The sequence below is a fragment of the Leuresthes tenuis genome, unplaced genomic scaffold, assembly GCF_036924035.1.
Source record: "Leuresthes tenuis unplaced genomic scaffold, fLeuTen1.0.hap1 SCAF_7, whole genome shotgun sequence".
NCBI lineage: Eukaryota > Metazoa > Chordata > Actinopteri > Atheriniformes > Atherinopsidae > Leuresthes > Leuresthes tenuis.
In genome coordinates this window covers 6145856-6173106 of record NW_027325361.1, presented here as the reverse complement: position 1 = coordinate 6173106, position 27251 = coordinate 6145856, and positions in this window count along the sequence as shown.

Sequence of the window (27251 nt, the reverse complement as noted above, 5' to 3'; positions counted from 1 at the left end):
AAAGATAGATAAATAAATGAAAAACAGTTCCAAAGGACTTTTTGGTCTGTTAAATCGTTGCCAACTTGATGATCATTTTCAGTGCTTGGCCCAACAAATCTTTTGTGATCAACATAATTAAATGTAAATAAATCATATCGACTTCTGGGTAAAGTCACTCCAATACAATTAAGACATAAATACATAAATATCAGCCACTGACATTATTTTAAATGTTTTGCCCACTGAAGTCAACAAGCTGAATATTGGCCCCTCAATGATTCTCTAATAGTTGCAGGTGTGAAGCTTTCACCAGATCATGGTCCAGAGCAAATAGCTTAAATCCGATCTGACAAAAAGAAGCTGTCTTCCAGCACATCAAACTGGAACATGGTTCGATTCATTTCTAGAATGAAAACATTTTTTAGGAAGGTTTGGATTTTCCGACCAAACACAGGAAGTTACTGCCAAAGCATGAAAAATGAAGACTGGGCTGTGATAACATTTTGGAAGAAGAGAGCAGTTTTATCATATTTAGTTAATCTTTTAGAATCAGCTCAGCTTAGTGCTCCATCTAAAAACAGAGATGCCTGCTTCCAGTCTTGGTACAGATTTTGTATGACGGGGACGTTCGTTTTGGTTAACTCAAATTAGCCTTGGGAATTGTGCTGTTAGTTAATTTATTAATTCATTTATGTTTAATTAATTCATTCAATCAGCGACAGGCCAACTGCCAGCATGCCATCTCAGAGTGATCCTTGCTTCTAAAGCAATAAATGGTCAAATTTAAAGAAACCCACCTCTTATCCCATTTTCCAATTTGTACACCCTTGATTCCTCTCTTGAAGTCATTGTCCGTCCTACTAGAAACGAGCAAAAGAGGTGAGCTGACATGCAATTAACAAATTAGATAATTGCTTTGGAGTATTTTTTTTGCAGCTTACTTTTGTAATTCATCATTTCTGTCAGATGAGGTGTGTCAGAGTAGAGGTGTTTGTGATAAAGTATGCATTTGCTTTTAATTCAAATTGCACAAATAGCAATGTTAGATTAAGATGTTACACTCTCTTCAGATATTAAGGGTGCAATAAAAGGTCTCTCATAGCTCCTTCAGCAAGCCTCCTTCCTCATCGACCCTTTCTCCTCTCGATATATTTTAGGATTTGAGACATCCATTACTAAAATCGTCAGAGGCAGGAGGAGAGACGAGGCACAAATTAGATGAGTGTCAATGTCAATGTTCATTTTAATTTTGATTAAATGTTAATTTTCCCTACAACGTGGTTATTGTATACACTGAAGTCAGTTTTAACCAAAACTTTAAAATATAAACTTTAAAATCTGAGTAAAGCAGAACTAAATCAATAATCACAGATAATGTGTTATTAATCATTTAGCCCAAAATGAGAAATTAAAATAAATAAAAAGGATGCTCAGGGCTAATCCACTGAAGACCCTGATAAACAGTTTGATGATCACCTCAAATGAATTCCACGAACTGGCGAAACAGTTTTCTTTAGTCAACAAAACTGCATAGATGTGAAATCACAACAAACTCTGCAAATATTGAATATTTTGTAACCTTCCAGCTTTGGTCAAAGTTACCAACATTGTTAAATTGTTCAGCTTACTTTCTCATGGTAGTATGTAGGGGAGGATCAACACAGCGTGAGTTTACCCATGTGGGGAGAGAGTCTCAGACTAGCAGCCGCAGTTTTGTATTTGTTTCTATTGACCCCAGCTGTTTCCAGTGCAAGTTTATAAAACTACCAGGTGAGAAAGGAGGCAGGTGCTGGTGGCAAACATCAGCTTTTCTCTTACAGTGACTCTGCACAAAATGAATCCACTGAGTGTTACTCATGAAACTTTAGGAGTAAGTGTGCAGCCTGAACCTCCACAGTGCACTGCTGGTTCTTCTCTAAATCCATTCAGATGTATTGCTCCAGTAAAGTCCTTAACAACAACAGTACATGATCATTAAATCTCAAATAATCCAGTATTAATATGTGTCTTTGAGATGATGTGTTGCCAGGTCTGCAGTGGTGCCATATTTCAGCTCCACTCTAATCCAGTTAATTAACCCAGTTCTTCTTGTTGTCATTATTTTTCTGCAATTTAAGTAGACAGCCTAAGTTCTGCATTCTGGTGTCAAGGCTAGATTGCCTTGATGAGGCCAGAACAGTTTGCTAACAAGTTGGTAGTTCTAAGCTAATGCATGGTAGTAGTAGTATCTTTTTTACAGTCCCATTGCACAATTATTTAACACACAGCAAAAAACAATAAAAAAGTCTCATGACTAGATGTCTGGCTACTTATGCTTCTACCACTGGTCCAATTTTCAAACATAGGCTTGGTCAATGATTAAAATATTTAATTCAGTGAGAAGCAGATGCAAGTCAGCGCCCTGCATGTTGAAAAATAAAACTAAAGGGATACCCACTGCAATATTACTTGGCATTCTCAGGCTCTGAAAAATATGTCTTTATTTGACAAGCTGGGGTTTCGAATGTTTCGGAGGAATAAATTTACGCTGTGAATTCTGCCAACTTCAGATGCATAAGTTGGTGAGCTCTGTTTTAATACTGAACGAGAACAAGATAAGGGCAAATTGATGCAAAATGTTTTTTTCTCATCAGCCTGAACACTTGATTAAATACACAAACACAACCTATGTGTTAGCTTGACACTCTAAAATAGAGGAAAGGGCCAGATGATCAAGGTCGCCTTCCACCGGTGTTTATCAAAGCAGCTGGCTGGAGCTGAATGTGAGTCTAACCTTGATGCTCCCAGAAGCTGTGGAGCGACATGGAAGATCAGCATCTCTGAGTCAGCAAGGCCCAAGGTTAGCTGCTGAATCTGCCTTTGTGTGTATGTTAGTGAATGGGATTTTATTGGGACGTCTGCCTGGTACTCAGGTCAGGAAGTGTATCTCATTTTAATTAGAGTTGACAAAACAACAAATATTTGTTGATACAACAAATATTTGTACATGTGATGTTGATACACATGGACAAATAATGTCCATTCATGTATTAGCTGAGTATTTTCTCATATTTGCCATAAAATTTGCTGCATTATAATTACCTGTTTTTAATGATTAATATTTATGTCAATATTTTTTCTTCGTTTATTCTGCCATAAGGCACATTGACTAAAATGGAAACTCAGTCAGATTAGAATTTAAGATTATTTTTAGAATAATTGTTCAAGATATGTAGCAGTTTTAACAACTCCTCATCCATTTTTCATACTTGCTTAATCCAATTCAGGGTTGAAAAGGAGAAACAACCATGCACATTAGCCATAAATTCTAATATTACAAACATCAATAATTCAGTGTTGTTCATTTACTTGTGTATATCAAATATTAAAGCTGCTATTTCCAGTGTTAAACTGGTCTGTAGAATTAGTTTTTATTTTGCACACATTAGCTGGCCACTTAAGTCTTTATCAATGCAAAATTTACTGTAGATCGGTCTTTTTATTCTGTTTCATTGTGAAAGTGCAATGTCAAAAAAGTGTCAACAGAATATATTCAGGACACTTTTTAGACATTTCAAATGACATACTTTATATACTAACATCGGATGTGTATCCTGTTAATCCCATGTTGTTATGTCTAAACTAAATGGTTATTATGGGGATCAGAAATCTATCCCCATGTGGGTCAAAAAGATTGATAATGTGACTGCATAAACAGGTTGCATTTGCAATGTAATTAAAACTGAACACACACATTGTTCATTGTCCACTTGTGTTGGGAGACTTCCTGTCTCATTTTGAGACCAAGACCATTTTCTCTTGAGAATTATTTAATTTCACCCATCCTTTCAAGAGGAGAGGAAGGAGGAAGGACAGGAGGAGAATTAACTCCTCTTGCTTATTTCCACTGGTTGCTCTCATTTTTCTCCCCTGAGGTTGGGTGGAGGAACCGTTCTTCACATCTCCTGTGGCAGTTCAGAAATCAGTCAATAATACATCTCTTGCCATTCATGAAGTCTGTTTTCCTTGATACTCAATTGTATTGGTATGAATCATGCTAATAAAATATACTCAAGTAAAGACTGACTGTAAAGTTGCTGGTTTCAGTATTTTTAAAACACCAGTGCCATGCAACATGCACTGACTGCACCTTTCTGTTGACAAACCAACCTGATGTCACAACAGGGCATGAAACTGTTACATTAAACCACCTCAGAAAATGTTGCGAATTCACAATAAAGCCTAAAAAATGGTGTACTATGTTTTATCAGTGTGCTTCCCACACCTTGCTAGTCTTTCTTTGGCCGCGATTGCCTTGGGAGGTCAGAGGGGATGGTGCAAGGTGCTAACTGTAGGTCTTTGTAGATTACTTTTTACTATTCATGCTACGTTTTAATTCACAGTCATAGAGTGACACTACTGGACAAATGTATACATATTACACATTTTATGCGAGACTAAGCTGGACAAACATAACATAACAAGACAACATAACAATTTCTCTATTCTCTAATACATTGAAAAAACAATCCAAAAATAATTTAGCATCAATGCAGTAAAAGAATATCAAGAGTTTGCAGCCTGCATGAAATGATAGCTAATGACTTTTTGGTCTTGCTGGAACAATTAACTTCCAGAATTAAATTGTTAAAATTAAAGCTATTTACCTCATTGTCATTAATTTTAGTTGTATGATTCATTAATGTGTGTGTTTGGAAAACCAACTAAGAAAAAGGTTTTTGTTGTCTTAAAAACATTCAACCCTTTTTTCAGTGGATTGTTTAGGATTTGCTTTGACAGAAGATTTTTGTCTCGAGAAAGCATAAGTCCCCAAAGGCGTTTCCATGTCTTCTAATGCACATAAGCTCTTTTTTTAACCACCTCAACCAAGTGTAAAAAGCCTTATTTATGTAACGCAACTTTCAAAATGTGATACTGTCTCTCTCTACATCTTATCCCTGCCATTTGTGTTTCTGGAACAGGACAGCGGCCTAAGCTTTCATAAGAATTTCCCTCCAGGAGCAGTGAGTTTTTTTCTTTTTTTTTTGTGGACCAATGTTTGTGCGCTCGGCACAAGGGGTTCTTGTCCCACTGACCCCAATAGAAAAAATAACTTGATATTAACATGGCTACTCCTGCTTTCTCTGTCTTGTACTTCTCTCCATCTTTGCCTTCTTTCCTCTGCTTCTCGCTGTACTTAGTTTCCGCTGGTTCGATCCCTCTTTTGTCTCTCTGTAACTAATATGACACATAAAAGGGCACTGACAATAGGAATGGTGGTTAAGTCCAAATCAGGCTTCACCTGATACCAACCCTTTACTCATGAGCCTTGGGGTATATACACAGTGAGTGGGAGGAAGGACGAAGAGGAGGAGGAGGAGGCAATCATGGCTTATTTATCTTTTTCATGTGGCTTTCTCTTTTTAAGGAGCTATCAGGCTCTTTCTTCAGTAGTTGGGTGATTGTTATTCTCTTCAGGAGGATCTTTTGTTCAACAGGAAGAAGAGTTTAATACCAAGACCCCTGGGGTTAATAATAGGTTTGACCCCACAGATAAACCTGTGTGTGTGTGTGTGTGTGTATTTGTGTGTGTATGTTTGACTCAGTGTGAATGAAAGTGTTTGTGAATGTTTGTGTGCTGCCTTGCCTTCTATTTAAGTTGATAGTCTGCGTAATAAGTTGTTTTATAGATAATGGCAATTGTCTTTGAATATGGCAATACAGTGATAAGCTACCAAACAATGACTTGACTCTAATTGTTCTGTTTGACTCGCCTCAGTACACATTATTATTATTATCATTAATGCTGGTTATTGTTAAGTGTGCAGCCCTGCAGGTGCAGGGTAAAATAGATTTATCTTCGTCAAATAAGTGGGTACAGTAATCCTTGTGTTCTAGATAAGAGTTAAGAGATAAGACATGCTGAAAACACTGGCCTGTTATATAAAAGTAATAAGGTGACTAGAAAAGTAAGAGGTGAAATGCAAAGATTTCAGTTTTAAATGACAGAAATGTATTTTCTACGAGAGAGAAGACGGTAAAAGCTGAAAGAATATTTACCTGGAATACAGGGGCAAAAGTCTACATTAAGAACAGTAAAGGATAGATTTATGTAAGTTTTCCACTGCCTAAAAAAATGTGTTCTTTGTACATCTAGGAAAATTTCCAAATACTGTATGAATTCTGTAAAATAGAAAATCTTAAGAAAAAAGTGAACAACATCCCTGAAAACACCAAATTTCTTCATCGTCTTTTTAAAAAAAATACAAATGAAAACGTGTGCGGGCATCATCTTTGCTTCATGTTTTACAAAAAGTGTGCATAAAAGCTCCAAAATGCTGCTGAAAGTCAACAGCTTCTGAGGTAAAAGAGATTACATCTGTCACAGTTCCAGAAATATTTTAGACATTCATTTTCAAAAGCTAATACCAGTAAGATATGCAATCCCAGCACTTACATTCAAACACACACAGACATGTTTGACAAGCAACCAAATAAAGTTTGCTGGTGTTTGCCTTGACTTTAACTTTTAGGGAAACATTAATGAGGTGCCAAGACATAAGTCATGCTATTTTTGGTGTGTGCATGCTTGTGTATAAGTTGACACTGAGGTGGAGAGCTGAATCCTGTCCAACTGAGATAAGGCCTTTGACAGGCTTGCATTAACCTGCCTGACACACACACTCACAAACATACACATGCAGCTTGGTTTGGGAGGGACAGGGGTGTGTGAGAACATGCTTTAAGTAGCCTTCTCTCTCTGTATGTGACACTAAATCCCATTCATGGCTACTAATACTGACAGAGCGGCAGGAGTGAGGTGGAGGTGCAAAGAGGAGGTATATTGCACAAACATGACATACAGTAGGAGGAGGGAGGTCGGAGACTGTAAACCTACCATAACACACTTGTCTATCATCTGCATACCTGGAAGAGGAAGAGAGCAAGAAGAAAATGTGTAGAAAGTGTGCTCCACAATAAAGTAAATATTATTCTAAATGGGTAGCAAAATGAACATTTAGACTGCATGGTACTAATTAATTTCCTCTTACATATCTTCATCATATTTTTTTTTCTGCCATCCAAAGCACTTTTCACACATGAAACACTTTATATAAATGGCCTCATCAATGTGTTAAAGCAATGGCATTTAGTCATTCACACATTTGCCACTTTTCAGTCAATGTTCTCCAGCCTTCATTCAGGCATGCATAGGAGAGTGAAAGAAAGGAAACTCAGTGTAAGCATGTGTGCGATATTGCAGTTCATACGAGATTAGACGGTGCGTGAAGTACGGTATAATTGTCATAAAGCCAGTTTACTTGCAATGGTTCTTATCACCTTAACAATTCATATTAGTGAGACAAGCATGCAGTTGTGTAAAACAAAGTGACGGCTGATGGATGTAGCTAAAAATATCCCTTGGATGTTTAATCTTACTGGACAGTGTTGCACATGAGGATTTAACTGCATAACAGTAACAGCGTAACTGTTATTAACTCAAGGAAACGTCTCTGGGGACGTCTTCTCTGCACCATCATAGTGGGTTGTCAATAAATAAGCTGAGGCAACACAAAAGTGCTTAACTCATTTTAGAGTTACAGTTTTTATTTTGCCTAAAAAAATCATAGCAAGCATTGAGGTAAACAAATTGATGATGGATGGCAACAGTTGAAAATATCGATATACTATAGACTTCAATTATTTCAGATTATGAGTAAAAATGGCTTAGTGTTTTAGATGAAACCGTGGTAAAGGAAATTTTGAGCAGTGCTGTTATTCATTTATTTAATATTCCGGCTTGGATTCAGATTATCACATGTCAGCTTAATCCACTCATGCTGCTGCTTATTTACTTGGTATAACCAAGTAAAATTTCTTTTACAAAATGCTTTGATGCAGCACTCTGGGGTAATTCGTACATGACACCAACAGGTTCAGTTGCCGTCAGATTAATGGAAAGCAGTACACGTGTGGAATAGCCATAGAAGTCTTTCTCAGCATCTAGAAATTCATAGTTAAAAAAATAAGCATGAAATTCAGCCACTAATGGCATGTCATGGCTATTATCACAAATAAAATGGACAAAATAGTTGAATAGCTGAGTGAGAATCCAACCATACCACATATTCCACATTCAGCCGTGTTGTGGCTTTTCATGGTGACACTATACGATACCATGTTCCAAACACAGACCACAAAAAATAGATATTTTGGCCTGTTCATTCTCACAGTGACATGTTGTGCAGCATACATGCATTCACAGACATGAAATGTAGTCTAATCAGTGTTTCCAAAAATATGCTCAACAGTTTCTCATAAAACAAGACAAGACTATGATACTGGGCCAAAGATGAAAAAGAGAAAAGAGGAAGACAGAGAGATGAGCAACAAAAGAGGTGAAGAAGAAATAGATAGTAAGATACCCAACTTTGACTTTTCATTCCCCATATGGTGCTGTAATGACAGCCCTCTGTTTCCAAACCTGCCTCAGGGTGTCTGCTCCTGTGTGTTTATGTGTTGTAAGAGTGTGTGGGCGTGAGCAACAGGCTATCTGTCTCATTTGCCTCCTCACAGCTTGTAGCTTATAGTGTAAAAAAAGCTGAGGGCCAAAAACAAGCACTTTTTTCTTTCCATGCTTTTTTAAATTAACTTAATAACTGAGAATTTGTAAACAAAGTAGTCTTTAACATTGCGTCCTCACATAACTGAGGCAGAAGAGATGTTTATGTTTCTATCTATTAGATCAAAACAGGCGAGAGAGGCTTTCAACCAGAAAGCTGTGAGGCAACAGTTGTCAGGCCCACACTAGAAAACTCCCTTTTGCATAATTTAACTGTAACGATCCATTCTACCATTAGAAACATCAACATCCAACTGTGACTGTATTAGTAAGATGCAACTGTCTGTAATATTATCAGTTTGCCCTTCTTTGATCATGTTTGGCCTGTCATAAAAATACACATATGTTTAAGTCTATGTTACACATATGTTAAGTGTTTTTCATCTCACTTTGCAGAAAGGTATTGCCTCTTCGTAATGTGATCTCACATTTAAGGAAACACCAGGTTTCTTTCAATTTCATTCAGTTCACTGAAGTTTTATTTATATCATGCCAATTCACAAGAAAAGTTATCTCAAAGTACAAAAATAGTTAAATTCATACCGTGCCAATTCATAAAACGTTGCCTTGTGGATAGCGTTGAATCTTCTCTTCAATTCAATCTCTGTTCCGAGTACGCACAAGACGATGGTACAGAGGAAAACTCATTTTAACAGGACAAAACCTCCAGCACAAATAAACTTAGGAAGGATGACCATCTGCCTTGACTTTCATATTGCCTTCATTATAGATTTACTTTTTCTATGAGAAAGTATCTTCAGCTAACCGAAAAGAATCAATCATCTGGTAACTAATGCTGCTTCTAAAATGTGATAAAGAATTATATCATACAGGACAGAGCCATTTGAATAAACTCAGGATGAGTGAGAATGGTGGCACTCTTTGTTTTTCTTCATCTCCTAGTTTAAGAGGAGAATTGAAGCCAAGTGATTTTAGCAAGCAGACGTGCATTTACGAATGGCTAGCCCTGCTCAGTTTTAGAAAATAACTATGCAGAAATTGGTCAGCAAGCTGACAAAGACACTCCACAACATTTGTTTACTTCGGGGACCTGAGAAGAAGCAAGGTAAGTGTGGAGCTTCTAGCATGAGGCTAAAGGCTAACCCCACCAGACACCACTGGGAGGCTATCTTTGGCTATAGGCTGAAGGCTGGCAGTCTATGTGCACATAGACACCTGAACCTGCTTCAAAGGTGAACCCTTCGCCCTGGCCTCTGTCTGCCTACACACACACAGACACACAAACAGGCCTTAGGCAAGTACCTCTGTTCACTCGGTGACAAAGTGAGACTGTCACTCAGTGTTACAAGAGCTTAAAAAAATAGGTTGATTCATGTATGAAACCTACGTGAACGCTTACACTTACTCCAGGGTTGTCTGGTTCTTTCTGGTACCTAGAGTTTGGTAAGATTTTATTTGTTTCCCATATGTTGTGGAATAAGGCGCGGTCACTTTCAGTCATTCATGCCTTCATCACATGTGTGATGATCAAGACAAACATATGACAGTTATTACAACAGGACTGTTACCTTCAAGAATGCCATTTTGCTGGTTGCCTTAGTAAATGTGCACACAAACGTTACAACAAAATTTTGCTACTTCCGTTGAGTTCAACCGATGCAATCCCATGGTTTGGAATAGAAAATGGTCATGTTTTGGCCTAGATTACGTTCTCTTTACGGAGCGACCTTCAAGACTTCTCATGCAGTTGCTGCTTCGACCACTTGAGGTCACATATCCTTCAAAGATCATCATTGTAGGTTGTATCTGTCTTCAAGAGCATATGATCCACAGGATGTATTTGGGATCACCGCCTTGAAGACACACAATCCACTTTGTATTTCCTTATTGTTTGAGATACATAAAAGAGCATCAAAGGAGAATCAAAGATAAAAGTTTGCTGCACCGGCTCTGATTGACACGTAATTTAATCAAAAGTGCTGTTAGACAGAAATCTAACCACAATATCTTTGAGCCAAAAAACAAGATTGAACTCCAAGGAAGTAACAGATTGTCATTATAATTTGTTGCTCTAGGTCTTTATTAGATTATCTGTCAATTATAGAAAATATTTATCTTCATCTGAGTCCTCCGGTTCTGTTCATGCCAATTCTTTGATGTTAATTTGTCAAGTAGGATTACACCAACATGTGCTTCCCACAGCTTGTGTTGATAAAAAAAAATCCTCTCAAAGCGGAAACTTACTGAAAAGTTTTTGAGATCTCACAAAACTTTCTCAAGATCTTATGAGATCATTTCAAAATTAAATTCAATAAACTTCTCCCACTCCAGGTTTGTGTCTATGTTTGTTTTCGTTCCCATGGGCCTAACTGACCCGGATGTACATTGTCCTAAATACAACCTCGCAAAAGTTTTACAAGATCTCACAAAAGTAAGTCCTTTTTTTTCCCCCATGTCCCTAGGGGGCTCCGTAGCACTGGATCTATATTTGGTGTTTTAAAAGGTTTGTGTTCTATGTTAGTGTCACTCATTACAAAAGGGTGAGAGACCATTAGAGAAAGAGAGAAAGGGATTCAGAATGAGTGCAAACTGTGTCCTTTAGCAAAAGTTAGTTGAGTTAATCCAGCCACAGCTGTAGTGGTTGCTGTGATATGATCAGGATTAAAAGACAAATGCCAAAGCTAAGTGATCTCTTGCATACATAGCAACATAGTCCTAGATGTAAGAGGGGACACAGATGCTTCCATGTTCTCAAACATACATGTACATAGATGTGTACTTGTTGCTTACTTTAGGTCTTCCCCTTTCTGTCATGTTACACACTCATCTGAAAATATATTCAGTTAATATTTTTCTCATCAGTGAACACAAAATACTCCACAATGGCAAAATGTTTAACTAATTCATTCAGAAAGAATAAAATAACAAGAGGTCTAAGTTTTTTTATTTTTTATTTTTAACTTCTGTTCGTGGACTTTTAGATGGTTTTACAACTTGACTAAAGTCAACTCCTGTCTAACTGAATTTACTGAACATAATAAGGAAAGATGGCCTGTTGGAATTAGGCCTCATATTTAATTGAAAACCAAACCACGAGGTTGATATAACTGGATGTAGATCTCAGAGACAGGATTACATCATGGCATGGATCTGGGAAGCAGCCTTCCTCATTCTAACTTAGAAGATGTTTGGTACAACCAAAATACTTATTAGATCTTGCTCCCCTGCCAAAGTGAATCATCCAGGATGAAGGGTTACCTGGTAAACCAACAAGCCAATAGTCACTATGATTAAAATCTGAAGTTTTAGAAGTCTGAAGATGGAAGAACCCTATGGAGGGACAACCACCTGTTCCACCTTTACCTTTTATAGTATAGTGGTCAAACTGAAGCCATTCCTCACTTTAGAAAAATGCATGAAAGCCTGCTGGGAGTTTGTCAATAAATAGAAAGAAAAGAAAATGTATAGACTGTGTTGTATGATAACACAACAAGTAGAAACCTCAGTCTCAAGTTAGAAGGACGCTAATGCATCATGTTGTCTCTTTATAAAATAGCCTTAAAGATTATTTGCTGTCATTTAATCTTGGTCAAACCTTGAACATGCACCCCAAACCAAAAAGGACAAACATAATGTAGGGCATCAAGTTCAGGCAAAATCTATGAAGTATGAAATAGTTAACTCTACCCAGCAATGTCTCTCTTGCTCACTCTGCTGCTGTGATCTATGTCTCTCTGCCCCAGGGGAAACACAATCATCAGTCAGTGGATCCACCCATCCATCCTTCCATCGTGTCCAGGGGCCCCCAGGGCCACTCCTAAACCCAGAACACTGCACCTTCCCTGGGATGAAACCTGGCCGCACGCCCCCTTTCCCCTCCCTGGAGCCTCCAAGGAGCCGCTGGCTTCGACTCGTCTTACAGGGCGTCGATTCAGCCTGAAATCGAACCCTGGTGAGAGAACACAGACCTGGACGGCCAGACAGATAGATGGATCTACAGACAGTCAGGTGGATATGTGAGGAGTGGATGCATGGATGCATCCAGGCCAGTTTGAGAGGACAAGAAGATGTCCACAGGGACAAGCTGTGAATAGATCCTGTAAGTGTGTCATTCTCCTGTGGGATGATAATTTTGCAACTTCCCTAAATCTGATTAAACCTGATGCTCCTACTTCATCTAGTTTTTGACTAAAATTTCAAAATATGTTATGAAATAAGGTACAAGGAAGAGGAGAGCGTGGAAGTGGAAACTGTTCTATTTCCCAGCTGGTATTTTAGTGAACACACACACACACACACACACACACAAGCAATTCAATGGAAAAAGTGAAGCCTAGTGGAAACTTCTCGAAAACAGCACATATGGGAGACAGGGAGGGAGCGATCTCATGAACAAACACACTAAAATGTGAATCCAAGCAATAACACGTGTGAAACTAAGTTATGCTGAAAGAAAAATTTTAGAATATTTACTTAGTTATGATTACATGGCACCCCCCCTCCCTAAAAAGTATTCTTTTTTAAGTGTGATGACAATGTTTCAATTGTTTTCGGTCTAAACCAAATCTCAGCTGTAGTGTCATCAGAGCAGAAACAGATATGTTTGTTGATTGTGGTTTGTAATGATTGAACACAGCCCAAAACAATTGTTTTCTGATAAAGGCATCAGATGAAACAACAAACATAGTTAGAATGTTTCATTACCTTCATATCTTTATATGATAGTTCAAAAAGCCCATAATGGTCAGCTGTGCTACCCTGCAGGCTCTATGAGGCCAAGACTCATAAAGACATTCACCACTGTAACTCTAAAATAGCCTTTGTTTTAAATGAACAGTGTCAAAAAGTTATTCAAATATCAGCGATGTTGATATCTTTAAGGTTTGAACTAATTTATGAAAGGGACTTTTGTCCCTGTTTTCTATCACTGCAATGTTTGGTGTATTTATTACAAGAGTGTCAGTTTAGATGTGTTTTTCATCTGAAATTAACAGTGATACAATAAGCGGCTTTCATGACTCATCTCCAGATTTTCACCTTTGAAGGATCTGACCACCTGTAATCTGGATTCTGACTCAAAAACCTACTGAGTCCCGGTTGTGAAATTATTTCAAATCCTAGAACATGTCTGCGGGGGCTCTTCATGTACAAGAGCCTTTCTTTTTCAACTGCTCTGCACCTCTGTACCTCCTTCTCTTCTCTTCCCTTCCCTTCTCCTCACTCCATTTCAAGCATCTATCCAGAAGTTAAACATGAAGGGAAATAAACTTTGAAGCTTCGCAACCTCCAGGCACGAAGGAAAGACAGCAAGAAATGCAGATAGATGAAGAGGGAGTGAGGAAGAGCAAGAACTTTTCCATCACACTATCAAGTGAATTTTACGCAAACTTTTCAAGAGTCCAAGAAAGTAAAATGGAAATTGGGCATGCTTCTGTCAGTGGAAGTTGAGGTTGATGGAAATGAATTGTTTAGACAGAAGATAGGGACGAGAAAGCAAATTTAAAGGAGAACAGAATTTATAGTGTCTTTATCTAAATCAAGCACAACTTGTCTGCCTCTCCATCTGTCTACATAGCTTGAGCTAAAATCTTCCAGCTCTGGCTGCGGTATTGGGTTTCCTGACATTAGCAGCCCCTGTGGCGGCTCCGAGGCCGCTGCTCTTTGAAGCTTCAGTGGTGCTGCTCCGGCTCATTTGGTAACAGGTTGGGAATGGGCCGCTGGCGAAAAATGAGACCCCTGTCGCCCTGGAAACGGGTCCTCCACCCACCTTCACAACGTGGTTTGGAGTGAACATACAGTGACATTTGGCTGGTTTCTCAGAGTAAAGTGAATGACACATGGAGGGTTAACTGGTAGACACAACTAAAACTTAAGTAACAAACAGAGAAACTGAGCTGAGGTTGGATATTTTGATGATGTCAGTGCCCACAGTCAACAAGAAGACTTTTTTTATGTGTATCTATGTGAGCATTTTGTTTGGTTGTTGTTACAAAGTCTTGTACTTTTTCTTTTATTAGAATTTTATGTTAAAAGAGAATTTGGCTCGTGGCCCTTTCTGGGTTCCCAATTGGTTTTGGTGTAATAGGTTTGTCTTCACTGTGGTAAACGGTCATTATGGTGTCACAGCACAGATGTAAAAGGGGCTAAATGTTACAGAATGTTTAACGTAACAGGCTTCTGTTAACTGACAGGTATCCCTTTACTGCAGCTGAGAGCCTGAAGGCACATCTGTATTCCTGCAACACACGGCAGTTGAAGTACACTAATCTTAGTTTAGTTGTAGAATATTGCTCTTTATTATTGAAAACACAGGTTCACTTATCCTCACGCAAAAGCTAATTTTCATCATGAATCTTGATTGTATTCTATCTTAAAAAATAAAATGGAACTGTTGAACAATTTTTTTGCTTTTTGTTGGAGTGAGTTGAATCGGCTTTTCTTTTTTAAAAAAAAGGGCAAATTAAGATGGCAAAGGGGAAAAAACATGAATTGATAGAAAGATGATGTGTTCATAAAAACATACACACAAATATCTCTACACTCACAGGTGACTTTATTAGGGACACCTGTTCCATTGCTTGTTAACACAAATAGCTAATCAGCCAATGGCATGGCTGCAGCTCGATGCATGTAGAGGTGGTCAAGACAAACTGCTGAAGTTCAAACCGAGCATCAGCGTGGGGAAGAAAGGGGATTTAACTGACTTTGAACGTGGCATGGTTGTTGGTGCCAGACGGGCTGGTCTGAGTATATCAGAAACTGATGATCTGCCGTGATTTTCACACTCAACCATCTCTGGGGTTTACAGAGAATGGTCCGAAAAAGAGAAAAATATCCAGTGAGCGGCAGTTGATAGCAAGCCAACAGTAACTCGTTACAACCAAAGTATGCAGAATACTATCTCTGAATGCACAACACGTCGAACCTCGAAGAAGATGGGCTGTTGCAGCAGAAGACCACACCGAGTGCCGTTCCTGTCAGCTAAGAACAGGAAACTGAGACTACAATTCGCATAGGCTGACCAAAATTGGACAATAGAAGATTGATAAAAAGTTGCCAGGTGTGACGAGTCTCAATTTCAGCGGAATCGAATTAGTGGCGTAAACGGAATAGAAATTAAATTTCCGCTAGTTCCGCTACTGGGTGAAATTTAACCTTTTAACGCAAAATGTGTTTATTAGGCACGAACGTGCGCACATTCTATAAATATGTCAAATTTAACGCGTTAACGGATATATACATCTATCTATCTATCTATCTATCTATCTATCTATCTATCTATCTATCTATCTATCTATCTATCTATCTATCTATCTATCTATCTATCTATCTATCTATCTATCTGTATATAGTTACAATTAATTAATACATTTTGACAGTCCTTGTTGGTTATTGTTGGCTTTCTGCCCCTCTGTACTTTGCTCCACATCATTTGCTGTGAAGACATCACTTCAGCACTAAAGTTAGTTAAATTCCAGTTTTGTGATGCTCCGAGACTTTGCCCCGAAGCACTTTTAGGGAAATGACGTTCTTCTGCAGTTTAAGCAGGTAATTATTGTCATTATTAATTATAAGCTAGCTGTATCTTTCAGATAAAACTGTGAGTGAGTCGTGGGCATAAATCAGAAACATTTTTCCAATAGCAAACATCTTTTCCTGGCAGTAATCAAGCTGAGATCAACCTGATGCATTTAAAGTAGTTTACATTTCTGTCTATATGCTTTCACAGAGCATCTCTCTGTATCATTTCCTGTTGAGTCCTGTGTTTTTCACTTGTTTTGCCTCATTCCTCTGCATCTCCACAGTGTCTCTCCCTCTCTGTGTTGCTGATTAAGAACATAACCTGTTGTTGTTGCCACTCTTTCTTGATTACCTGCTGCTATTTTTTCATCCCTTCATCTTCCTCCACCTCATCTCCATCTCTCTTTTCCTGGCCTAGCTGCTCGCTCAACCACACAGTGCGTGCATGCCCGTGTGTTTGCATGTGTGGCGGTGCATGGCGGCCTAACGAGTTTGATAGCTGTCACCTGATCCCAGTGATGAGGGTTGCTGTAGTAGCGAGAACGAGAGTTAGGTTTCTCCGCTGTAATTAGTTTTCCCAGCCTCTAATTATACCAGACGGAATTACAAGCCTGATTGACTGTCATTTAAGCATTTTAATTCATGGAATTACCCTTTTTCTCTCTTAAAAAAGAGGGAGAGTTGTTGTTTTGACAGGCAGGTGTGTTGGGATGGAATTAGTGATGCAGACCGTGCCCATACGTACCCGCAGTTTTAACAGAGGCAAACACACTTTGTCAGTATTAGACAATGGCATTCTATATTACAATGTATTACAGTTAAAAAGACTATTCTGAAATAATAAATACACTGATACACAAAGAGTCAGCTCACACAGCCTAATTTGTGATAGATTTTGTAAGAGAAAATAACTTAAAAAAGGACATAAGTTCAGTATAACCAAAGTTAATTTTACGAGCTGGCTACTTCTCATTTGCTCTTCTCTCTTTTAACTCTGGAAGCTGTGTTGTTTTAACCCTCATCTTTAATTCATCCTGACTGTGCAGCCTGCACTCAGAGCAGATTAGAAAAGTTGAGCGGTGACACAGTCAGTTAGGTTTCTCCTCTGCTTCTAATCTTTTCTTTTTTTTTCTTGCATGATTCGGTATTAGACGGCTTAATAAGTCTGTCAGCATTTATTGATTTGCAATTAAACGTTTAGCCCCCTTTTGGGCATTTAGACTTCAGAGCAATTCAGGTTGTCAAACTGCATGAACTGTTTAATATTTTAGTTTGTGGAAGTTTGTGGACAAAGATTTATGACCCTTTATTTTCCTTCACATATGCCATAAAACTGGTGCTATGGATCAGGCAGCTGATGATGATGGTTCTATAAAGGAGATGGTGGGTGATGATACTGCACTGTTGGGTTAGATGAATATGCATGTTTATCAAAAAATGTATTTGACATCAGCTGGTATGTTGGATTTTGGCAGGGGTTAATGTTTTCATGATGTTTTTAATATGTTTGTTGTTTTTTTGCTCCTTGTTCCAAGCTGCTGTTTGTTCCATGTTACACGTGGGTGCACAAATGTTTCCATCTGAAAATTAAAGTGGATGTTGACAGGAGAAGTGTATTACAAAGCAACTTAAACTCAGTCATGCTGTTTTTTGCCTTAGCTGGCTCAACAAAACCTGAACCTCCTCTCAAGAGGTATCCCGACAGTTCTGATCTTTGTTCGTTAACTCAGGCTTACCTCTTCGGGCTCTGTGCTTGCTAAAATAAAATGAGTTTTAATGCGTCACTTGACGCTTCTTCGGCCCAAAATATGCTGATCACCTGACACTTAATTTGCAAGAGAGCAGGTTGTGTGAATGGAAAGATGTAAAAATCTTTACAGAATAAAACAGTTGCTAAAATTAAAAGATTGGAGGACCGCTTGCAGAAGTATTAACCATTTATATGACTACTTTCCCATACTATTATGGAAATCCCCTAACTTATTGACTACATCAAATCAAATCTTTATTGATTTAACATTCTCTGACATATAGGCATAGACTAATTTATTTTCTAATCTGTGTTAGACCTGATATCAGCAATATAGAACAGACTTGTTGCACATCGGGACAAGATAAAAAGACATGTGAGACATAGCCTGTTCTGATTCGCCAGCTAAACCTAATGCAAAGTTGTCACTATAACACTAAGCCTACATTTTGTTTTGCTGTAGGCTAACTGTAAAGCTTCTTCTAATAATGGGGTTGATTCATATAAAGCACGAGATGAAAAAGCTGCTTGTCTTTCTCACATGTCATGTTGACTAATGAACATGAAAATTGCGTCCTTGGACTATAATTTTGGCATTTCATAAGATGAAAGAGATGTCTAAATGGGTAAAGAGCCACATGTAGCTTTCTGTAGCTGTGCTTAGACGTGCTTGCCAGTCATCGGTTGAATCCATTGCAGCATTACAACATTACACAGAACTCGCACGGAAGCATAACTAAAATTACGCAGAACTCGGATATAAATACGGTCATGTTGTTTTGAGAAACTTTCTATCGTGTTAGACTGTTTTAGATGAAATACTGTGGACCAACTTCAAGGTTTGTGACCTAAACGGCAGCGTGACATTAACCTGCAGTTAACAGAACGTTGTACTATCAGCGACAACCCCCACTGGCATTTGAGCTGTCGGTTTGCAACAAACAGTTCCAACAAATTAGAAATCGCTAGAACACATTATAAGCTTAACTGTCCATGAGCAAAACGTGTAAAGCCCAGAATCCAGCTTCAGTCAAGCAACATCGATTTCTCTCCTCTTAGGAGTTAATGCTAATGCTGAGATTGCAACATTTCCTGTGGACCGCCACCCAGCTCCCTCTCAGTTCGAAAAACATACACGCTCATGTGTCTTTGTAGAGCAGCTAGTAGCTGTATTAACATGAATTAACTACTTTCCAATTTGTTCCAATGTCAAACATCGTTCATCACTGTTGTTTGAAAACATCAGTTTTGTTTCTGTTTCACTTTGCTGTCTGGGACAAGAATTAGTGAAAGTTTGTCACTTTTTTCAGATGATTTTATTAGAGACTCTGCACATCAACTGTTCTGGAGCAGGTTATGAACTTACCCTGGGTTACCATGGTGATCCAGCAGGTTAAAAAACATGTTTGTTTATTTATTCTTATTTAGAAAAATTTAAAATCCAACAAAAACAAACAAAGGAAATAAAAGGAAACAAAAAGGTTTTCGAAAACAAACTTCGAAAACAACTATTTCATTGTTCTCTTTTTCTTTCTAATTTTTAACACAACAAACATCTCAAAGACCATCAATATAACATTTCTCTTTGTGTGTGATACATGTGTGTTTTGTCTTTGCCTTGCTGCTCGTGCTGCTGTCGTGACCTGAGAACTCGTTGATCTCATTAATAATCCGGCTGACTGAACTGAGCTCCATAGAGCCTACTCCCCCCTCTTTGCCCACATCTCCTTTCTCCTTATCATCTTTTGTGTCATTCTGTTCCTCCTCTGTTTTTCTTTTGTTCTTGTTTCTTTTGGTGTATTTCTTTGCTCTCCATCCTCCTCAACATCCTCTCTTTCTACCTCTGCTGGGCTCTTTCTCTGTTCATTTCTTAGTCTTGCTCTCAGTCTGTCCCCTATCTCTTCCTCTGTCTGTTTCTCATTCGAGCTCCCTGCAGACTTCTGCTTCTGATAGAGCAGCAGCCCCTTAAACGATTAACTCTGCAATCCCTTAATAACAATCTCATTCCCTCCAACCCTCCCTCCCTCCCTGTGTCTTTCTCTGAAGCCCTCCCAGTTCATTTGACCACTTTATTTCAACCTCCTATTCATGGGGCTCAGATCACACAAGGGGCTGTAATGACAGCACATTTATTAATTAATTGCATGTGTAATTGCTAAAATTAAGTTTTGGAAACTTGGTAATGATGTGAGGAATTACAGGGATGGAAGGAGGGAACAAGCTTTGAGGACAAACCAAGTTCTTTTGGGGCTGGAAGATGAGGGGAGGCATGGATGGATGGGTAGAAAGGGAGAGATAGAAAATAAAAGGAGGGGCTGGGAGAAGAGTAATCCAGGAGGAGAGCCACACTGTAGGGGCTGATCAGAGCAGAGAGTTTTGTCTCTGGGCTAATCTTCTCTTCTGAAGTGGTGTCATGGCCGTCACTCCGCTCTTCCCGTCAGTCCGTCAGTCTGTCCGTTGTGCGGCTGCAAATTCCCTCCATTGATTCAGACTGGGCCACTTTAATTAACTTCCTTCCTGAGATAATGGCTAGCTCAGAGAAATCTGCTCGCCAAGAAAAAAACTCTGAGAAAAACTTTTCTCTACATCTCCAGAATGGCTAAGGCAGCTCCTTCAGCTCCAGCGTAATTTATTTCTTTTTATTGTCAAGACTTTGTCCGAAAAATGAGATTTGAACATGAGGAGTGAATTGTTTATTGTCTGGGGTATTCCGGAGCAGATGTAAGTTTCTCTCTGTGCTGAGACGATAGGAACAGACTTCATTATGTGTTGAGTGTGTAATTTGACTGGATGGACACTTGGATGGGAAAAAACGTCCTTGGGGGGATAAATGGTTTATCACACATATGTACTGTTGAAAAGGAGAGAGCAAGAGATGGAGAAAAAATGAGTGAAAGTGGGAGAAAAGAGGTGTAAATAGAGCACATTCTCGTCAGATACACAGGGCTGTGCAAAGTTTGGTCATGAAAAGTAAAGTGAGATGGTTTAAAAATAGAGTATTTTTTTCAATATATAACTTAATTGCAGTAAAAGAAAAAGACAATACAGTTAAATACATTTTTGACACACCAGCTTTGAAATTTCAAAACATGAACCATTGGAGTAATGTTGGAACTTAGATGTCCGAATAACCTGACAAGACATTATGCAGACTTAACCCCACCAGTTTCCATGTCCAAAGTCCATGAAAGGTCCAATCGAACCAGTTTGTGGATACTGCCTGGACATTTCACTGCAATACAGTGTGCATGCTGACCTTTCTATAACACAAATAGCCACAAAACCAGAAGGTTTACGGATATACAAATATCTGAAAGTGAAGAAGAGTTGTTGATGTCAACAAAAATGTTTAACTGGAGAGATGAGAAGATTTGGAAACATCCGTCTGTACCACTGTCAAAAATTACAAATTTTAGGAACTGCCAGAAACTTGTTTATGACCAGAGCAGTCTGACATTGCATATCTCTGCCAAGGCTCAGTAAAAGTTGCTGGATCCAGGATCGAGCTAATTCTGCCACAACTATTTCTTCCAACTATTTCTTCCAATAAAAAGACAATTAGACGAACAAAACAAAAACATAACATCCTCCACTTTTATGTGGCTGCAGCATATGTTTTGTCCAATAGTGAGAACGTGTGACATGGCCAATCTCCTGTTTTGAAAAGGCAGCCCTGAGCTTATAAGCTGTTTATTTTTGCCAACATACATTCACCAATACCATATAAACATTTTGTTCTTTTCATCCCACAACAGAAGTCAATGTAAACTGAAATGACTTTAAATTGATTTGGCTTATGGTAACCCATTCAGAGAGCAAACATTCAAAATTCACTGTTTTCTCACCCAAACACAACTCCTACCATAACCCAGTGTATGACAGTCCATTTATTTTTACAGTATAATAGTATAAAAACTGTAACTTCTTATTTAAAGTCCAACATGACATAAAACACTGTGAAGTAAAGAATGAAATCATTCAACAGACTTCCAATCCAAAAGTGACAACTTCTCTCATAAAATGTGACATCATGGCGTCATTACCTAGATTCACTCCTTCCAATCAGGTTGCTGGTGGTCCTTCTAAAGGCAGTTCCACAATGAAATAGACAATAGGTTCTACGGACACATGTTTTTGCAAAATTAGGTATTTAATCACTTTCTTTAGCTTCATCCTGTTGCCCAAATATGGTCAATTCTGGCACTGAAATTACCAAAATGGCAACAGCCAGAGGCTTCAGTACAGTTTGCAAACCAATGTGTGACATCACTGTGCCTTTGTCTACTACTCATTATAACATTTATATCATGAGACTGCCCACTCCTGAGTCAGCTCTCCTTTAATACACATCAGCCTGTTGAAATCCAATGCTTGAGTCACTGATAAATTTAATTGTCCTCCAAATAACTGACAAACTCTTTATTAACGTGAAGTGTACACATACAAATAAATGTTTTCATCATTGGGTCTGAAAATGATGCAAAGCAGATCATGTAAAAATATTTAGATTTTGCGGGGACTTAGAAGAGGACAGTAGAATAGAAAATACAGAGCATACTGAATGCAAACCTTAGTATGTGGAGGCATGAAATTCCCATTTCTCTACTGGAAATGAGCCATGCTTTGGAAGAAGATGGGCGAGGGTTCCTCCGTGTCTGGGACTGAAAACTTCTAATCACTTTCACTCTGCTGTGTGGAGAAAAGCACTATAATTGGACATGTATGAACTTGTCAGATCAGAGCATTGTGGCTAAGGTATGTTGTACCAGTGATAACTACTGTAACGTTACCTTCAGCTCAAACTTAAACTCAGGGAGGGATAAGGAGAGGGCCACAGAGTTCACTAAATCTCACACCATTTAAACTTCACACACCCTTTGTCTATTTTCTATTAGCCAATAAAATAAAAAATGGGGCCGTTATGTGTGGCTCTTTTTTGCCTGCATAAAACTTTTTTAGATTCTATAGTGGCTGTAAATATGAGTGTGAATAAGTATCTTGCCTGTACGTCAGCTCTGCGATGGACTGGTTCCCTGTCACCCCTTTTGGCAGCTGGTGTAAGATCAAGCCTAAGTATCTATCATCCAGTTCTTCAGTTACCTAAAGCCAATCAGAGGTTTTTATTTATTTTTATTTAGTAGTTTGTACAGCCCACACCCTCACAGATGTCTTTAGGCATAATTTTCAGATGAAAGCAGCCGCCTGTTAGTGTGAGAAAATGTTTGAGAAAGTCCCACTCTACCCAATCTTACTTTTACAGATAGTGTTTGCAAAAAATGTGAGTTAATGTTTTGTTGATTGACAGAAGGCATCTGCTTTCAAACAGGTTTCTTTCTCAAATTTATAAAGTGGTGCTCTGTCAGTGTTGTTTTTACAATATATAAATAGCAGTAAATACAATGATAATGTGTAGCAAAAGAGCTAAATCCACTATGTTTTAACAAGATGTTCTTTGATAATTTTTATCTATAAAACTAAATCTTTTTGCATATTCAGTTTTTTATTTTCCTCATTAATGAACAAAAATAAACTGTCATACGTGTCTCACACTAAGCTGTTCCATGTTAGCTTTAATGACCTTTAGGACAAACAGGGTAAGTAAGCTTAATGGACACTTGTTTTACTTTCGATCGTGGGCCTGAAAAATCTGCGAAATGAGTGAACATCTCCTCATCTTTACCTGTCTGCTTCCACTGAGAGGCACAAAGAGGGGCAGCTAATCCATGTTGGTGAGGTGGGGGAGGGGGGAGGGGGAGGCAAACTTAGTAAGCCAGCCAGCCAGCCACTCCGATGTGAGGGTTTGTGATAGCAGAGACACTTGATCACATTTATCTGCAGTTTACACCTTCCTGTCTTGATCTCTGAGCTACACAGGGGCTCGCCTTTCCTACTAAAAGAAAGAAAGCAAGCAAGTAAGTGAGGGTAAGGGGTGGGGTGGATGGATGGAGGAAGAGAAAAGAGGCCAGGGCACTCTGTGTGAATGCTGGTTGGGACTGTAAAGCGAGCTGAGCGATGACAGCTAAATGCGCTAATTTTCTGCTGGGACGCAGGCTTTGTCTCGCAGGGAGGGCTCAGGCAAGGAGTTGTGACTCTGAGGGATCAATGAACTTTTTCTAAGATCTCAATGATTCAACTGCAACTCTGGTGACCGTCTACAAAATGTCAGATGGATAGCCTTTGTTGGACGAGGCTGACAAATCATAGTCTGGCTTTGAGTTTATCAGCTTATTATATCCCATTATGTATTAAAGATATGTAAATGCTATAACTATAGCTGAAGTGAATGAGTGTAAAATGAAATCACAGCAGTGTGACAATTAACATTTATTTGATCCACTCATCAGACCGGCCTTGAGTTGATAGTTTTTAGTGCCTCTCTTCCAAGTGTTAGATAATAAGTAATGTTTGTTTTTAGCAGATTTTGATCATTTTAACAGCATAGTTATGACTTGATCAGTCTGCAAAACACTTGATCTCTAATATGTATTGTCATATTTAAAAGCATCAGAATGAAGTGAAAAAATACGTACATATATTGTATATGTTGATCTTCTGTCATCATAGTTAAAACAATACATTTAGGTGACTAAAACTCTGGGTTAAACTTGGGGAAAGCCTTCCTTGTGGTTAAAGGACACAAAGCCAAGTTACTTTAAACTGATTTAGACCTGAAGGAAAAGTCTTTGTTAGTGAAGGACACCACAGCTGGTGAGTTCAAGTTGATTATCATCATGGTGTTTGGCAATGTTAATGCAACGTTTTAATAGATGAAAGCAGAAATAAGGGATTAAATAAAGTTTTCGTTAAAAACTAAAACATCTGTTAGACAAACCAAAAACACTGAACAAATCCAACCACATTATGTAGAAGTGGAAGACATTTGAGGCCAGCTAGACACTCACAGGCACACATGAAAACTACAATGTAAAGGAGAAATAAGCAGTGATAATCCTCAAGGATTCCTCATGAGAACAGGATTCCTCATGAGAACAGGCTCCTGTTGTTTAGTAGTAATTATCCTTTAATATGGACTCTGATGTCGTCTATGCTTTCCTCTACACTGTCTCTTTCTCTTTCTCACTAACATACACACGCACATACAGTAGAGTTCATGCCTGCAGTTTTTCTCTGCGGCGTGCACACACACACACACACACACACACACTGCATTGCTCTGTGCATCATTACACACACTGTATAGCCTTACACAGGTAGAAACCTGAAGACTGTGTTAAGCTGTTTAAGACTCTTTTAGCTTCATTAAGACAGACAGAGCTCAGTCAGACAAAGTAGCTTTCACTGAGGTCCACAGTCTGCGGCATTCAGTCATGGTTAATTTAACACAGACCAAATGTCAAGTGATTTTCAGCTTTTACTTTGATTCTGCTCCAGTCTTTTCCACATCAGATCATTCTATTCTATTCTATTCTATTCTATTCTATTCTATTCTATTCTATTCTATTCTATTCTATAGTTTTAATACAAGAGTGCTGACTACAACTTTTTATCTTGTCTTGCAGTCAATGTCAATCATCTTGCCTGTTTGTGGAAATCGCATCTGAGCCAAAAACAGCTCTGCAAGTGGTTTCATGTGTCTCTATTACACCAGAGGAAAAGCACCTGATTTGACTTCAGAGCCTCTCAGAGATATGTCAGCAATTAAAAGTGCAGGAAATGATCTGAAAGGAATATCCCTCATGACAAGACAGAAGTTGGTGTTTTCTGTTGGTGCCACATTAAAGCAACTTAATGTGGTTTCACAAGCTGGACAGAGATTAAAGCAGAAGTGATTTCAGAACATGAGTATAATAACTGCAGCACTAGATTTCTTATATAGATCAACTCCAAATTAGTTTAGTTCTTTATGAGCTTTTATTCCTTTGAGTTGGTTAAATTGCTAATTTGACATACAATCAAATAGATTGGCTTGGATTTTCAGAGGTGTGGTGATAAACAGATGTCAGCACTGTTCACCGAACCAATAAAGAGTCTACAAACTGCTTCTTTGGTTAATAAAAAGTAAGATATAAATCAGGGGGCTACTTGTTTCAAACGCTTGATGCTGGACTGCCACCAGGGGGCACTGCAACTTCATGTGCCTTTAAAGAAGCAAGAGGGGGATGCCTTTGAAAGGAACACAGTGAGACTTGGTGACAAAGACAGAAAGTGTGACAGAGGGGAAACAAAACATGGAAGAAGGAGACAAAAGGAACAAAATGTTGGGAAAAGTGAATTATATAAAGAGGGAGGATGACAGCCACAGACAGTAGTTTTTTTAAGAAAATAAAAATGGAGAACATGACATCAGTTGATCAGCAGACTTGAAGACAAAGACAACACTTTCTCCATGGAAGTGCACATGTCTGTTGACTATATAAAACTCTCTTTCTGTTTTTTTTTCATCTGCTTTGTAAACTCTGTTTAATTTGGATAGCTTATTGTTAACACACCACCATCTATTTCTTTTTTTTCTTAGCTCAGTGCACTCTCCTGATTAAAAAGAGAAAATGTTGTCTCGATTCGGACAAAAAGTCTCTCTTAGATGTATGTTTGTGATATGTCTCATTCACTGACAAATATTTTCTATATGACTTTGATTAATGTGTGACTAAGATGGAAAACATTTGCTCACTGCTTTGTACTGACTTTACCTTGGACTTTACTTTTAAGTTGATTTCTCAGCTTCGTCTGAGTTCTCTTTTTAGAGTCAAAACAGCATACTGCAGCAGCAATAATGTACAATGGGTAAGACGGACAATAACCTGAAAAAGATGAAACATCAATGTTACAGCCCTGAGCAAGGGAGGTCATGGGTCAGAGACACAAAGCCCACAGAAAAAAAAAACAGTTTTCTGTAGAATAAAGAAATGAATGACAAAAAGTTTGAAATGGAGTGGAAAAATAGTTAGATGTGACATCTGAAGGTAGAAGTTAGACACTAAAGAACAAGAGGAGGGAAAGCACATGGGATGTCTGTTGAGCGTAAAGGAGCTGTCATGACAAAATTGCTCAAATTCAAGATGGATTCTGAATGTTTTGCATCAAACGCAAAACCTGTTCAGAAGCCAGAAGTAAGGTAATTAGATTTTACCCGAGGCATATTACTGCTCTCAGTTTGTGAAGGTTTATTATAATCTCTGATAAAGTAATTTGGGTTTTAAAAACAAAATCTCCTACATTGTGGGAATTATTTTAAGCTTGGCCTACAGTAGAAATTGAAAGTTAGAATATCTTCGAATCTGTGTCTGGTAAGTAACTTTGTGTACCTTTAATATGTGTAACGTGAAATAAAATCTAAAGTAGGATTGTTGCTGAGCTTGTGCCAAAGTACAAACTTAGTTAGCATACAAATGTGGCCTTCGTTCGTCTCGCTAGAACCTCGTATAACAACATGAAGCATGTTTTCCCCTATTCTAACCAACACAGATGACAAAA